The following is a 14,629-nucleotide window of genomic DNA, read 5'->3' on the forward strand; positions in this document are numbered from 1 at the left end:
TGATTGGATATGGTGAGCATCATAAAGAGACAGAAGTCTAGAAAATTCTCTTTAAATTATTTTCCCTGAAGTACCACCCACAGGGAGAGATAAAATAGAAAAATTACACAGTCAGTGTACATGTGATGGGGGAGAGGATGCCAGGAGCCCAGTTAGGTAACCACAAAACCATTTGTAAACAAGCAAATGCTATTTGATGCTGCAGGTGCTCTTGGATTTCCACACTAATTTGTCAATAACGGTGTATAATATTGACTCATCATTCTTAATCAAAGACCCTGGCTGTGATCTTTTTCTAGCCCAGTTTTTTGACACTACACTCAACCTGATTCCATTTAGCAAAATGTGTTATGGTATTTTCTACAAATAAGAACTCTTTTCCTGAAGAATGTTGATGGTACCCACTAAGATAACAAATAGCATAAAATGAATATCCAGTCTCATATTGTAGACTCAATCTACATTTTCTTTCTTTCTTTTGGAATCATTTCAACTACAAGAGTGGTTTCCTACCTAAATTTTGATGGCGCCATTTTACAAGTTTACTCTTGCTCTTGTTTTAAACATCTCTTAAGTGTGATGTACTCTGTCAATGAGCTTCATATGAATGGGTTATGGTGGGGATAGGGATGGCTGTAGTGGTTTTATGGCTCTGAATACTTTGTCCAGTATCTTAATTTCTTTTTTTCCCCATTCTCATAAAAGCTTTTGACATCACTGACAAATATGTCCAGTTAAAATTGTCTTTCTTCTCTCAAAATAGTTCCAAGAGAATTGAGTTTATTTTGGTACTTTTCCTTAGATTTTGCACAATTGAATCCACAAGGTGAAGTTATCTTTCAAAACCGGGCAGGTAGCAGCTGGGAGGAAGGTTAGGACATTATCACATGCTGTTGTTAGGACATTATCACATGCTAATGTCACTAGGGTGGTGAGAGGAGGAGAGCCCTTTTGATCTTTCTGGGACTTTTGAAATGTGGTCTAAATTTCATTAAATTCTCCCTTACAAAAACATCATTAAACCTAAATTAAAGGCTCCATACATTCCAATAATAGCTGGATGGTTCAGAATAACACATTTGCCAGCTGAACAGTACTTCTGAATAGCTCGTGGCTCTGCTGGAAGTCTTGTTCTCCAAGCCCATTAAGCTTATGCATTAGAGCACACAGACAGTGGCAGCTGCCTGACATATCCCATTGTGCTCAAGGACTAGAAAGTGATAAGGTTAATGAGACTTTGTATTGATGTTGAACCATTTAGAGTAGAGCATGGCTGTGTAAGCGCTGCCTTACAGGTTCTCCAGTGATTTCTAAAGTGTTAATAAGCTTACAGCAGTACTTAAGGGGGAAAGGGTCTAATTTTGATAGAAATAGCACCCTTACAGAGAGAACGTGCCCTTCATGTTCAAACTTTGAATGCTATCAGTCACTCACACTATGTGGTAAGGTTCTCTAAGTAGTCTTGTTTTTCAACATGGAGAGTTTGAGGATATTCTGACTGTTGGATAGAGGCAGAAGTTAGAGAGCTACAGTGTGCAAGGTTTGCTTTATTGTTGTTAGTGCACAGAAATGAGTCTTTGTAATTTCCTGGGATAAATACAACCAGTCCAACTTTTTCATTACCCTTAAATGGATGATAATCAGAATGTCAGAAAGTATTCAGTTTGGGAGGAGAAACCAAGATGGTGGCATAGGGTAGACACCCGAATGCAGCCTACCACAACAAATTTGAATTTAGAACTGGAAAACAGGGGAGGCATTGCCCTGAAGTACCGGACAGCTAGCTGAGAGGAGACTCTGCCATCTGGGAAGGAGAGAGAAGGAGCGCTGACCCCCAGAAACTCTGAAGGTACGGAGAACTGTGCACGCAAAAAGGCGCTGGCTTACTTCCGGTGCGTGGAGAGGGTGGGCCGGGTTTAGTTCGCGGTTGGCTTACTCCCAGCGCACGGAGAGGGCAGACAGCTAATGTGCGGCTGACTTTCTTGTTCGAGAGGAAAACAGAATCACCCTCTTGCTCTGATAGATGGCCCCAGTCAGGGAGAGGCCAGACTGTCAGGCAGAGGGCAGAGATCTCTCAGAGGTGTGTGAAGCCAGTGGCTATTACTGCGGGACTTGGGAAAACACAGCTTGTCTGCACCAACCAGAGACTCTGCCCCATCCAAGCTGAACACAGAAGCTCTCCCAGAGGCTGGCTTTCTCTAAGGAGGGACTGGCCGGAATCCAAAGCTTGTCTGCGCCTTTACCAAAGAGGTGCGCGCCTGCAACCAATCTTATGAGACTCACTGCAAACAGGACTTTTCTAAGGCAAGACTGACAGGGAACCAAAGATTGTCTGCGCCACCCCAAGACCCTGCCCCATCCAAGCGGAGTACAGAAGCCCTCCTAGCTGAGACACTGCTGATCCTCACAGCCAATTGGCTTGGAGATCAATGCTTCCCAGTGATAACAATAATAAGCAAGGCTTAACAACAAGACTGCACACACAGCCCACAAAGGGCTACACCAAGACTGTCCACCGCAGGTACCGTATTTTCCGCCGTATAAGACGATACTGTGTTCTAGTAAAAAGCCTGCTCAGATTGGCCAGAGTCAGAGAGGTGGTCTATTAAAAAAAGAACTGGTGTTGCCTTGGAAGTGGGGGGTAGTCTTATACAGCGAATATAGGCCTCCTAAACCTATGTTTTAACTGTAAAATTAGGGGGTCGTCTTATATGCCGGAAAATATGGTAACTGGGAAGGCTGTGCTACTGGGCTCTACCAGAACACCTAGCACACAAAACTATTCCATCAATTCAGGGAAACAACTAAAATGCAGACAAGAGGCAGGACACAAAGGAAGGAGATGGAGGAAAAGAAAAGAATGGACATTGAGTTCAAAACTACAGTTATAAGGCTTTTCAAGAATATCCTAAAAAAAGGCCAATAAAATAAATGAGACCTATGAGGATATGAAAAAGGATCAACTATAAATAAAGAAAACATTGTCTGAAATAAAAAATATTACACAGAGTCCTAAAAACAGACTGGAAGATCGCAAGAATCAAGACAAAGATTTAGAACACAAAGAGCCAGAGGACACTCCTCTGCAGAAGGAAGAAGATAAGAGAATCCAGAAAGTTGAAGATAGTGTAAGAAACCTCTGGGACAATTTCAAGCGAACCAACATCAGAATTATGGGGATCCCAGAAGAAGAGAGAGAGCAAGATACTGAAAGAATACTGGAAGAAATAGTGACAGAAAAATTCCCCCACCTGGTGAAAAAAATAGACTTACAAGTCCAGGAAGCACACAGAACCCCAAACAAAAGGAATCCAAAGAGGACCACACCAAGACACATCATAATTAAAATCCCAAGAGCAAAAGACAAAATATTAAAAGCAGCAAGAGAAAAGCAGGAAGTTACCTATAAAGGAGCATCCATACGATTGTCGGCTGATTTCTCAATAGAAACCATACAGGCCAGACGGGAATGGCAAGAAATATTCAAGGTGATGAATAGCAAGTACCTACAGCCAAAAATATGAATGTTTCTGGTTAAGAAACATCCATAGCTCTTTTGTTTGCCTTCAGTGTTCTTTTAGAACTATCATGGGCATTTTTGAAATTATACTATTTTTTAAAATATTATATCATCATATTTCCCTGCTCTGCTTTCTTACTGATTCCCAAATCTGGTGCTAAGATACAACACATCATATTTGGAGAAGGGGTAGGTTGACCCACACCAGTGAGGCTATTTACATTGTCAAATTTGGAAAATATATTTAAAGTCCTATGTGCATAATAATATTTACAAAATAAACTCTAATACAACTTTTAGCATATTTATCATAACATTTTAAATTTACTTTTCTCTATATACCTACTTGTTGAAATAACCCCTCCCAAATCATAATTGTTCTACCCTTTCTCATATACCTCCATTTTATAGTCACTACCAGGGGTCCTCAAACTTTTTAAAGTGGGGGCCAGATCACGGTCCCTCAGAGAGCTGGAGGGCCGGACTATATGAACTACTAATTCCTACTGTAACACCTCGGCTGCGCTCACTGCCCAAAAAACCTGGCGGGCCGGATCAGACTCCTCTGCGGGCCGCATGTGGCCCGCGGGCCGTAGTTTGAAGACCCCTGCACTAGACAAACAACAGGAAAAAAAAAATGGTTACCAGATGGCCTACCGTCTAACTATGAAACACATCATGAGTGGAGCAAGGATTCTCAACGCTGGTTCTATATTTTAGGAGAGCAGGTGGTTAAAGCACATCATCTTATTTTAAAAACGCTGCCCATCTATCAACCAGGGTTATTTCTGATTAACAAGTAATTTGCAGCAACTTGTTTAGCATTGTTTGCCATTGGAAGCAAACTTGCTGATTAATGTTCTGCATAACCTTGTTTTCTTCAGCTTCATTACAAGTAAATCCTGGACAAAAATAACTCCACCTACACCTCAAGATTTTCAATGTGGCTCATCAATGTGAACATGTTGCTTCTTAGTTTTAAAAAAATATTTTACAGTATCACATTGCTTATTGTGATGAGCCAGTCTTTAATGTATATAATAATTACATAAAATGTTTTATGTATATTTAAAAATATATTTGCCTGGGTTTCTACCTCTCAAAACTCTAATTGAGTTGATTAGGAAACTCAATTTCTGGCAAGCCCTTCATATTTAAGGCATTTCATCTGGGATCTGAGAAATGCAGAAAAATAGAAGCATTGGCTAGCAGAATAACTTAGTATAAATACGTTAACTTGGTATTTAAGAAACTCCATGATCTGTGCCAAGCTGTCTAATTCCATCAAAGAAAATTGACAAGTTGACAGATCTTATTGGATCAGTGATCTCTAAGTCATGCTAAGGTTTCTTTGTTCAATAATAGCAGTGAGGATTTGCTGAACTGGAGCAGAACTAGGTGAAAGCCTTGCCTTTCAAAAAAGATGGTAATATTAAATGCCAAAACCTCATCTAGCAGGTCAGAATCTGGTCCATGTTACACTCCAGGAATAATTGGCATCATTATTCTCTTTGTTAGCTTTTAAAAATACAGCATGTAGAGAGATGTATACAAAAACATAAATGTATGGGTCAATAAAGTATCACAAAGGAAATAACCAGTGTAGCTTGTACTTTGACAACATCTCAGAAGCCTTGATCACACCCCTCTGAGTCAGTACTTCCTCTCACCTCTCAAAAGTAACCACAACTCCAGCTTTTATAAAATTTAATTCTTGTTATTCTTTATAGCTTTATGACATAATCATGCATCCCTAAATAATAGTTTAATTTCTGTCATTTTAAAACATTTATACAGCTTTTTTAAAACTACATTTCTAAGTCTCATTTATATTTTGCTACAGTTCATTTATATTCAATGCTAGATGGTATTTTATAATATAAATATTTCATAATTTACTAATGCCTTTTACTGTTAATGGGTAGTATTTTGGGGGTTCACCTCCTCACAGCCATATCCCCAGATTCTGGCTATTACCTATGACCAATAATAGTGCCTGAACATTCTTACATGTGTATTATGTACTACCGCTCACAACCCGCAATTGTATGTATCTTGAAGTGGAAATGCAGAATCATATGGTAAGTCTTTTTCCAACTTCAGTGGATAATTTCAAACTACTTTCCAAAGTGGTTTCACCAACTTAGTACACTCCTGTTACCAGTTTATTAGCTTTTTCATTTCTCCACATCCTCACTGCACTTGATATTGACAGTTACATTTTATTTAAGCCACCCTGGATTTTAATTGCCTTTTCCTGATGAACAATGCACTTAAGAATCTTTTATTGTAAGTTTTTGGCCATTTGAATATGATTCATATCCGAGGGTATAATAATAAGACCAATGTCACCTATTTAAGTCTTTTGCCTATTTTTCTTGAGTTTTGTGAGAGGTGTTCATATTGTTTGAATTTCAACCATTTGTAAGTTAGTTATATGTTATAAATATCTTTCTGCTTTTGGCTCACCTTTCACTCACTTATGCTTTCTTTTGAAACTACAGAGTTTCTTAATTTTAGTGTACAATTTAAATCCTTTTTCCCCTTTATAGCTAATGCTTTTTGTGACTTGTTTAATAGATCTTTCATTATACCAAATCATAAATATATTCTCCTATATGTATTATCTTCCAGAAGTTTCATCATATGTCTTTTAAATATAGATTAAAAATGTACTGGGATAGATTTTGTATATGACTTAATGTCACGTTTCAGTGTTTTTCCTTATGGTTTTCTACCAAGCCCAGCACCACTTCTCCCTTTTTGTCAGTTATATCTTTTCTTAAATAAGTGTCCATATATGTGTCTTTTTTCACTTGGACTCCTCTATCCATTGGTATTTGTTTATCCTTACACTAACACCATTCTCTTTTGTTATAGTAGTTTTAAGATAAGACTTTATTTTTAATGAAGCAAGTTTTTCACTTTTCACTATTTATAATTTTATATAAATGTAGAGTCTGCTTATTAATGTCCTCCAATAATAAATCTAAGATTTTGATTAGTATTGCATTAAATCATAAATCAATAAGGAAATAATGGAAATCTTGTAAATTTTCTTCCAACCCATGAACATGGATTACTTGTTCATTTATTTAGGTCTTTAATTTTTCTCAATAATTCCTTATTTTCTACAGTAGAGATCTTGTATAACTTTGATATTTATATTTTGGAATTTAGTAGTTTAGAAATTATTGTTACATTTCTTAAAATTACATTTAATTTATAATATTATATTTAGTGTTTGCTTCTTTTATACAGAAATAAAACTGACCTTGTAAGATGACAACCAGCAAATTTGCTAAACTTATTAATTGTAAAAATTTATAAGGGTTTTATTTTCTTAAATACAATATTCTGAATATTGAGTTTCATTTATTTCTAATTTTTAAAAATTTATTTTGTTTTCTTGCATATCCTACTGGCAAGAGCTTCATACTGATGCAGAGTAGCAATAGTGATAGCAGGCATCCTCTTCTCATTTCTGATTGTAGTGGGAAAGCTTTTTACATTCACCATTGAGTGTGATAAATAGAACAAGTTTGCCCTGGCCTGTTTGGCTCAGTGGATAGAGTCTCCGCTTATAGACTGGAGGGTCCCGAGCTCAATTCTGTTCATGGGCACATGCCTGAGTTGTAGGCTCCGTCCCCAGTGGGGGTCATGCAGGAGGCAGCCCATCAGTGATTCTCTATCATTGTTGATGTTTCTCTTTTTCCTTCCTTTCTGAAATCTATATAATAGAGTAGGTTCTGTGGCAATAACTTCCTATAAGATTAATCAATTTACCTTATATTTCTTCATTACAAAGCATTTTTATCAAGGAACAATGCCAAAGACCTACTTAATGCCCTCTTTTTCAAAGAGCCCTTTGTGTAGCTGGTAATTCTTTTTTCTTGTCTTCATTATTTATACCTATGTATTTGTGAATATATTCTACCTTATTCTCATTTTTAAAGGATGTAAGTCCTCTATTATTATTAAACATTCAAGTCTTTCACACTAGAATTATGTCTTACTTTTTAACAATACACTGAATCTCTTACCAGTGTTTAAATATATATTGGATACCCATTAAAATAGCTTTAAATATATATATATTTTTGGATACAGGGCACAAATCTACATATTATTTTACATTTCCCCCATTTATTTATTTATAAAATATATTTTTATTGATTTCAGAGAGAAAAGGAAAGGAAGAGAGATATAGCAACGTCAATGAGAGAGAATCATTGTCGACACTGAGCGACGCCAGCCTAGCTAAATTTTTCCCATTTTAAATGATAATACAAACAATATAACCATAGTTTTGATTTCATTGCCATAATTATATGCATAATTTTTTTCAGATTATTGTTAGGAGAGCACTGATGATTTTATGAAACATGTTTTGCAAAATGTACAGGTATATTGTTAACATAGTCAAAACTTTAGGACACACTAAAACTTATTTGGTAAACGGGGTCCTTTAAAGAAGCCACAGAGAGACAATGGGACTCCTGGATATGCAAACACCCTAGGAGAATTCTGGGCAGGTGCGGGTAAAGAGGAGGAAAAGGCCCATGTTGTAGAGGACTTAATGGCTCTTGGTATAAAAACATGGTGTGGGTTTGGCCTTAGTCCCCGAAACTGTGTTTCCCAAACCTTAATCCCCCACATGCTTCTGGGAGTCTCTACTCTGAGAAGATGGTTGCATTCTATAAGACAGATGGGTCATTAGGATCTCAGCAGCTCCATTTTGGGAACCCCCAGATAGTTTTGAGAAGCAGAACAAATTTATCTTCAGGCCAAAGAAGGAGAAATTTATTGAAGTTTAGCATTTCCAATGAGATCTATGGAGGTGCCTGTGGCAACCATAGGCAGCTACATCTCCTGGCAACCTGGTAACCACAGGCAGAGAGGAGCAGCCCAGGCTTCCACATTCAGTCAGACATCAGCGAAAATTATAAATAAAACCCTCCTTCCTCAGGCATGCCTGGAGGGAATAACAGAGTTGTGTATCAAAGAAAAGCAGGTTTCATGCTAATTAAGCAGGTGGGAAAGAGAGAGCCTGAGGCACTCTTAAAGAGACCTACACACAACATGCTGAGAACTCCTCAGTTATTCCCATTCCACTTCATGGGGTGTTTTCATCATTATCACATCGTTTGATTCTCTTCACTAATTTGAAAATCAGGAAGAGATACAGTGTTATTCCCATTTTACAGGTGAGGAAACAAGCCCAGCTGGTTAATTAGGTTCCTTTAGATAACACAGCTAGTAAATAATACACCTTGAGTGAGAGTCTAGGGTTTGTTGATTCTTAAGTGTTTTATCCCAATGTTTAAATGTTCTGTGATCTTGAAGAAGTTACTTTGCAATTCTATTCCTCTCCTTTTTGATATTACATTTAATAATAAGTTATTATTATAAAACCCTTAGATTGTGAAAAATATCAAATGAGATTTATGGTTATATATGTGTGTTGGTGTGAGTGTATGACACTTGGAAAAATGCCTGTCTTCAATCAATTAGCAATAACCATTACACAGGAAGACTATGTAACATAAAAACACACCCCAAAACTGATTAATTTAGAACACACAGAAAAATGAGTCTTCACTAAAGTCATAAGCCCTAATAAGAGCTAACATTTATTGAGTGCTTAAAATATGTCAGGGATTTTTCTATGAGCTTTATAATAATTAACCAGCTCATTTCATTGTTAGAGCAAACTTTTAACTCAGTACTATTTTAATATTCACAGTGCAGTTGAGGGAATGAGGTAGAGAGTAGGTAGCTTAAGGTTAGTGGTGAAGCTGAGAGTTGAGCCCAGGCAGCTTTGTTCCAAAGCATGTGCACTTGAACTATTCTTTCTCTCCTTCTTTGGTATGAATGTGTATACATCTTTCTACTAATCTGTGCAGTTCAAAGAATTAGATAACTATATTTGTTAGTTTTAATAGTAGACAATACAATGTATATTTTAGAGATATAAATATTAAAATACCGACTATTATTTATAAGCATTATATTTGAGGTTTATTAGCTTGAGTAATAAAGTGTTAGTATCTACTTATAATGTTCCATCATCCTAGTTTAATATACCTTTAATATGTGGTAATGAGTGTAAATTATTATACCCTGTCATTATGTCATAATACCTGGCTAAACTCTAGGGCTGTGTTTCTTGTGTACATCACATTGTAATCTAGGAATTTTCCCACCTAAATCTGTATTTTTGTTAGCTAAAATCAGGTTTAAGTAGATGGTATGAGCACACTGAATTAGGAGTATTAATCACAAAGGGCAGCTTAAAATTTAAGGGCTAATTATAGAGAACTAGAGCCTAGTGCATGAAATTCATGCACTCGTGGTTGGGGAAGGTCCCTCATCCTGGCCTGCACCCTCTCGAAGTCCAGGAGCCCTCAGGGGATATCCATTTATACCAGTGGATGAGTGTGCATCTATAGTTTGAAGTTTACCAGATTTCCCATTGAGGAAGCTGGGAAAAACAGCCAGATGAGAGCATGGGCATCTGATGTGAAGTTTGTGGAAATGGTCCGATTACTCTAAAGATTGTGTCATTTATGTTTAAAATGGTGATAATTATAAGGAAAGGGGGTAGGAGAAGGTACAGAGACATTTTATTTTTTTATTTACTTTTTTTTTTTTTTTTACAGAGACATTTTAAAGATGATTATTGAAGTTAGATTGTTTCTTGAGTGGAAATGCTTAAGAATCTTTTTTGTTGTTGTTGTTGTTTGTTTTTAGTTTTTTTTTTAAGAGTGCTAAATTTGAAACAGAAGCATCAAGTCATACATAGACTTTGAAAATAGCCAAGGAGTTTTTACCCTTGAAGTTTTAAAATTAGGATGAATGATGCATTCATGTCCATATTCAGCAACCCAGCACACAGTATAGTAGTTAGATCATAATACTACTAATACAAGGTGAGAGGAGGAGATTTGACTTTGGGTGGTGGGCACACAATGCAATATACAGATCTTGCTACATAGAAACTCACACCTGAAGCCTATATATTTATGCTGACCAATGTCACCCCAAGCAAGAACATAACAGCAATTCCTTTTATAGTTCTGTATCAAAGAAAATAACTCTCTTTTTGACTAACTCCTGAGATGTTTACAGATCTTACAGTTAGAGCTTCCTCTCTGCTCCAAAAGTCTTCTTTTCTCCATTGCAACAGTGCCTCTACTGCTTTGCAGTTAAGTCTCCCCTTATTATGTCCAGATTTGTTCTTTATTTGACGTATGACTACTTTCTAGGACTAGGGTTAGAGGACAACAGTTTATTTTATTTTTTTAAGAAAAAGTCCTAATTTGCTACAACTTAATTTATAAGGCTTAATGAGAATATTTATGGTTTGTTAAATTCCTCATTTTTCAACCTGGCAGTAGTGTTTAAGTAGTAAACAACATGAATTTTCTATTGTGTTGCAGTCATTTCCCTTAGCTTTTAGCTAATAGCTTCATCTAGACAAAGTAGAAATTTCCATTCCTTACCAGCAATAACTAAAAATATAAAAGATAAACAGTGTTGTCTCATGACCCTCTGAAAATTCCCCAGGTTACTTCATTGACTTCAAAGGACATGACTTTGCAGACAGGATAAGCAATGGAATAAAGAATTGTAAAAGTAATAGCTTTGGTTCCGCAGTGACTTGATTGCCTTTTTAGTTCCTTTTATATGTAAACCTCTGTAGAATTAAAATCAATGTAGAAAAATGGCCCCTTAATAAAAACATTTGATCATTGCAATTTAGAATAATGCAAACGGATAGAACTAGCACAACTATATTAAATCCATAGAGGGTAGAGGTGGTGTAGGCCCATGGAACTTCAATCTTACTTTAGCTATTAATTTGCTTTCTTAAATGTCTAATTTTTTTTTTGTTAGGCATTCTACATGGATTTAAATCTACTCATTGAGCTTCACTCCATTTCCCCCCGGCTTGTAAATATATAGAGAGCAGAGCCTCCTTAATGAAAGTCAGTATATCAACAAAGGGTATTTAAAAGGCTTGAATTCTCAGAAAACGGGTTATGCTAATCAGTACAGACAATAAAATAATATTTCGTTTTATCTTTTTGAAAACTCTGAACAACTTTTTTTGTTATTACATCTATTATGATGGGTCCTATGGCATGTGACAGTGTTTCTTACATAGGTGTGACCCCAGCCCTCATTAATGGTGTATTCCAATGATCCATATATTCAGCAACCTTCATAGATAATTATTTATTATGCACTCCAGCTAGTAAAACACTGATAGACTATCAGGGCACTAGTAGAATATGAGGGAGGCCAATAGGCATGTACTCTGCTATCTCAGCAGGTGTGTCTCAGTAGTTGAGTGTCCATCTTTGAACCAGAAGGTCATGTTTCCATTCCCAGTCAGGGTACATGCCTAGGTTGAGGGCTCGGTTCCCAGTAGGGGGAGTGCAAGAAGCAGCCGATCAGTAATTCTCTCTCATGGTTGATGTTTTTATCTCTTTCCCCTTCCCTCTTCCTCTCTGAAATCAATAAAAACATATTTTTTAAAATGCAGTCTGCTTTATGTAGAGTTCAATGGAACTTAACTGATTTTCTTTCTAGAACAATGCACAGGGGAAACTATACATTATTTTGCATAAAATTCTGGAAAATTCAGATATTATTTTCAAGGCTTATATAGTTTCTTTAAAAAAAAAATGTGTTGTTCCCAAGGTAAAATAACTATTTTGGTCTATTTTATATTCATCTTATAGACCAGGAATCTGTCACCTAGAGTGGTTAATATTTTCACTAAAGTTACTCATACAGACAACATGTATTTTCAGTTTTCAACAATGTAAAAGTCAAATTTAACCAGTTTCTAGGCAAGCAGGCAATGTGATTTTCAAACAATTTATTCTAAGATAGCTTTTTACTCTAATGCAAATGTAAAGATCAGTCAGTAAATTTAGTTTGTAAATTCATTTTGAGACTAAATTAACTTTTCCCCCTAGACACCGTTTACTTATGGAGCTACTTAATACTGACTTTGAAGCCATTACAATCAATTCTGCTGGTTGCGTTCCATTTTAGTTTCAACATAAAGTCCATTAACTTCATATTGATGAAAATTGTATTTTTTTATTCAGGATGTGGTAGGAATTAACTTATCATGCTAAGTTCAGTTTTCTGGAGTTAAAGAGCAAAATGAGAATTAGAATTCTAGACATCCTTTATAGTCATACTTTTTCCCTATCCTCCTCAATTTTAGCAAGACATGTACTGGTAAATATCCTTTTAGTCATGTTAATGCAACTCAGTTCTAAAAATCCAGGAAGGAGGAAATGAAACGACTTACCTAGATGAAGAAGATGTATGAACACAGACGGAATAACTTTCAGAGGAGGAAGGCCAATGTAGGGCACATCAATGAATCACAGGAAGTACTAGATAGTTTCTAATAGGAAGAGAGAAATGGGGGTGGGGGAGAGAGAGAGAAATAGATGAGAGAGGCAAATTAGGGGAACAGAGTTCAGCGCACGTAGAAGTTGCAACCTTGCACCACAGTTTCTCCCACAGTTTCTCCTATCGTTACTTGGCTGGGAGATCCTCACATGCCTGCATTTCCCCCATAAATTATCCTAAATGATATTTCAAATTTAAGTGATGCTAAATATTGGTAGTGACTGTGTACACCTGTGCTTCACTGTTGGATGTTCCTGCTCTGATGTACTTTATAAGCATTTACAGCTTTAATGAGGCTGTTTATTTATAATTGGTCCCTCTAGGAACCATTGCTGCATTTCATCCAATTTGAGTTATTTTCATCCAATCTCAAGAGATGCCATTTGGAATAAGAGATATGAAGCTGCTTGTGATCTGGAAGAAAGACATTTAACAATGGCAAATACTCTAATCCAACCTTTAAGATTTTACATTTATTTTTGCCACCAACCACTGATGTTTGTCTTAACTACAGTCAATCAGAATAAAAGAGGGTGTGGGGGTTTCCAAGTCAAGAAGATCTAAGTTATTACCTTTTTTCCTTAACTTCCTTGAAAAGGAAGGAAAAATGTTAGCTCTTACCTCATGTGATTATTAGGAGGGTGCAATGAGATAAGAGATGTTAGCAAAGCTTTATATTTTGGAAATGGATATGTAAGTATATTCTGAAATCTGAGTATATTTTTTGTTTTCAAAGGTGCTCAGTAACTTCTTTCCTTTTTTTGAAAGCTCAGAGACAGCTATGGGCTTTGATTCCCTTAGCCTTTTTCTTTTCTGTGTTCACTCAGATTAGCACAAGTCCTTCTTTTGGACAGTGATCAGGTTTTCATCCCTCTTTGTTCTGTTATGGGACTATAACGTATTTCTCTCAAACAGCTGTTTTGATTCTTATTTTATTTCCTGAGTCCGTCCTTTTCATACAAGAATGCTTTTTAATCTCATCACATGGTCTTACACTTTTGGTTTTGTGTTCTAATTTTGTTTTTTCAGTTTCTTCTGATCATTCCATTATGTTCCAAAATGAGCTCATTTAAAAAAATATATTTTTTTGCTATATTTCTTCTGTTTCTCTCTAACTTCAGTTCTTTCCTCCTTTCTTTTTTATACACCGTAGTCTTTCTTACAGTTGTCACATTTCTGTGCTGCACTACTTGTCATTTGCTCATATGCAAGGTGGCCGGCCCTTGACTTACTCTATCTTGCAAGCATTTTTCCTTTATAGCAAGTACTTTGCTACTTACCTGGGACTGTTTGTCCCCGCTCCGAGCTCTAGTTAGAGGGACATTTTATGCTGTTTTTGAGTCTGAGTGCATGGGCACAGCTCAGTTTGGTATTCTGGTCTTTCTTCTAAGATTCTGGCAAATGTCCCCGGACAGGATTTATGGTACTGGCTATTTTTAAAAGAAGAATAATTTTGGGCTTGTAGTTATTACCACATTTCTGAGGGGAACATTGGAAAATGTCAGAACTTGACACTTGTCTTGCCTCTGCTAGAATCTTGTGTTTTATGTAAAGGCTCCTACTCTCCATAATTTATTTTTTTACTTTCCCCCAGAGTGCCTAGTTGTTTCCTTCATTCACTTCTTAACAAATTCAAGTGTAATAATGGGAAGTCTCAAAGTTGTGTCA

Source organism: Pipistrellus hanaki, assembly GCF_964339955.1.
Source record: "Pipistrellus hanaki genome assembly, chromosome: 5".
In the NCBI taxonomy this organism is placed as follows: Eukaryota; Metazoa; Chordata; class Mammalia; order Chiroptera; family Vespertilionidae; genus Pipistrellus; species Pipistrellus hanaki.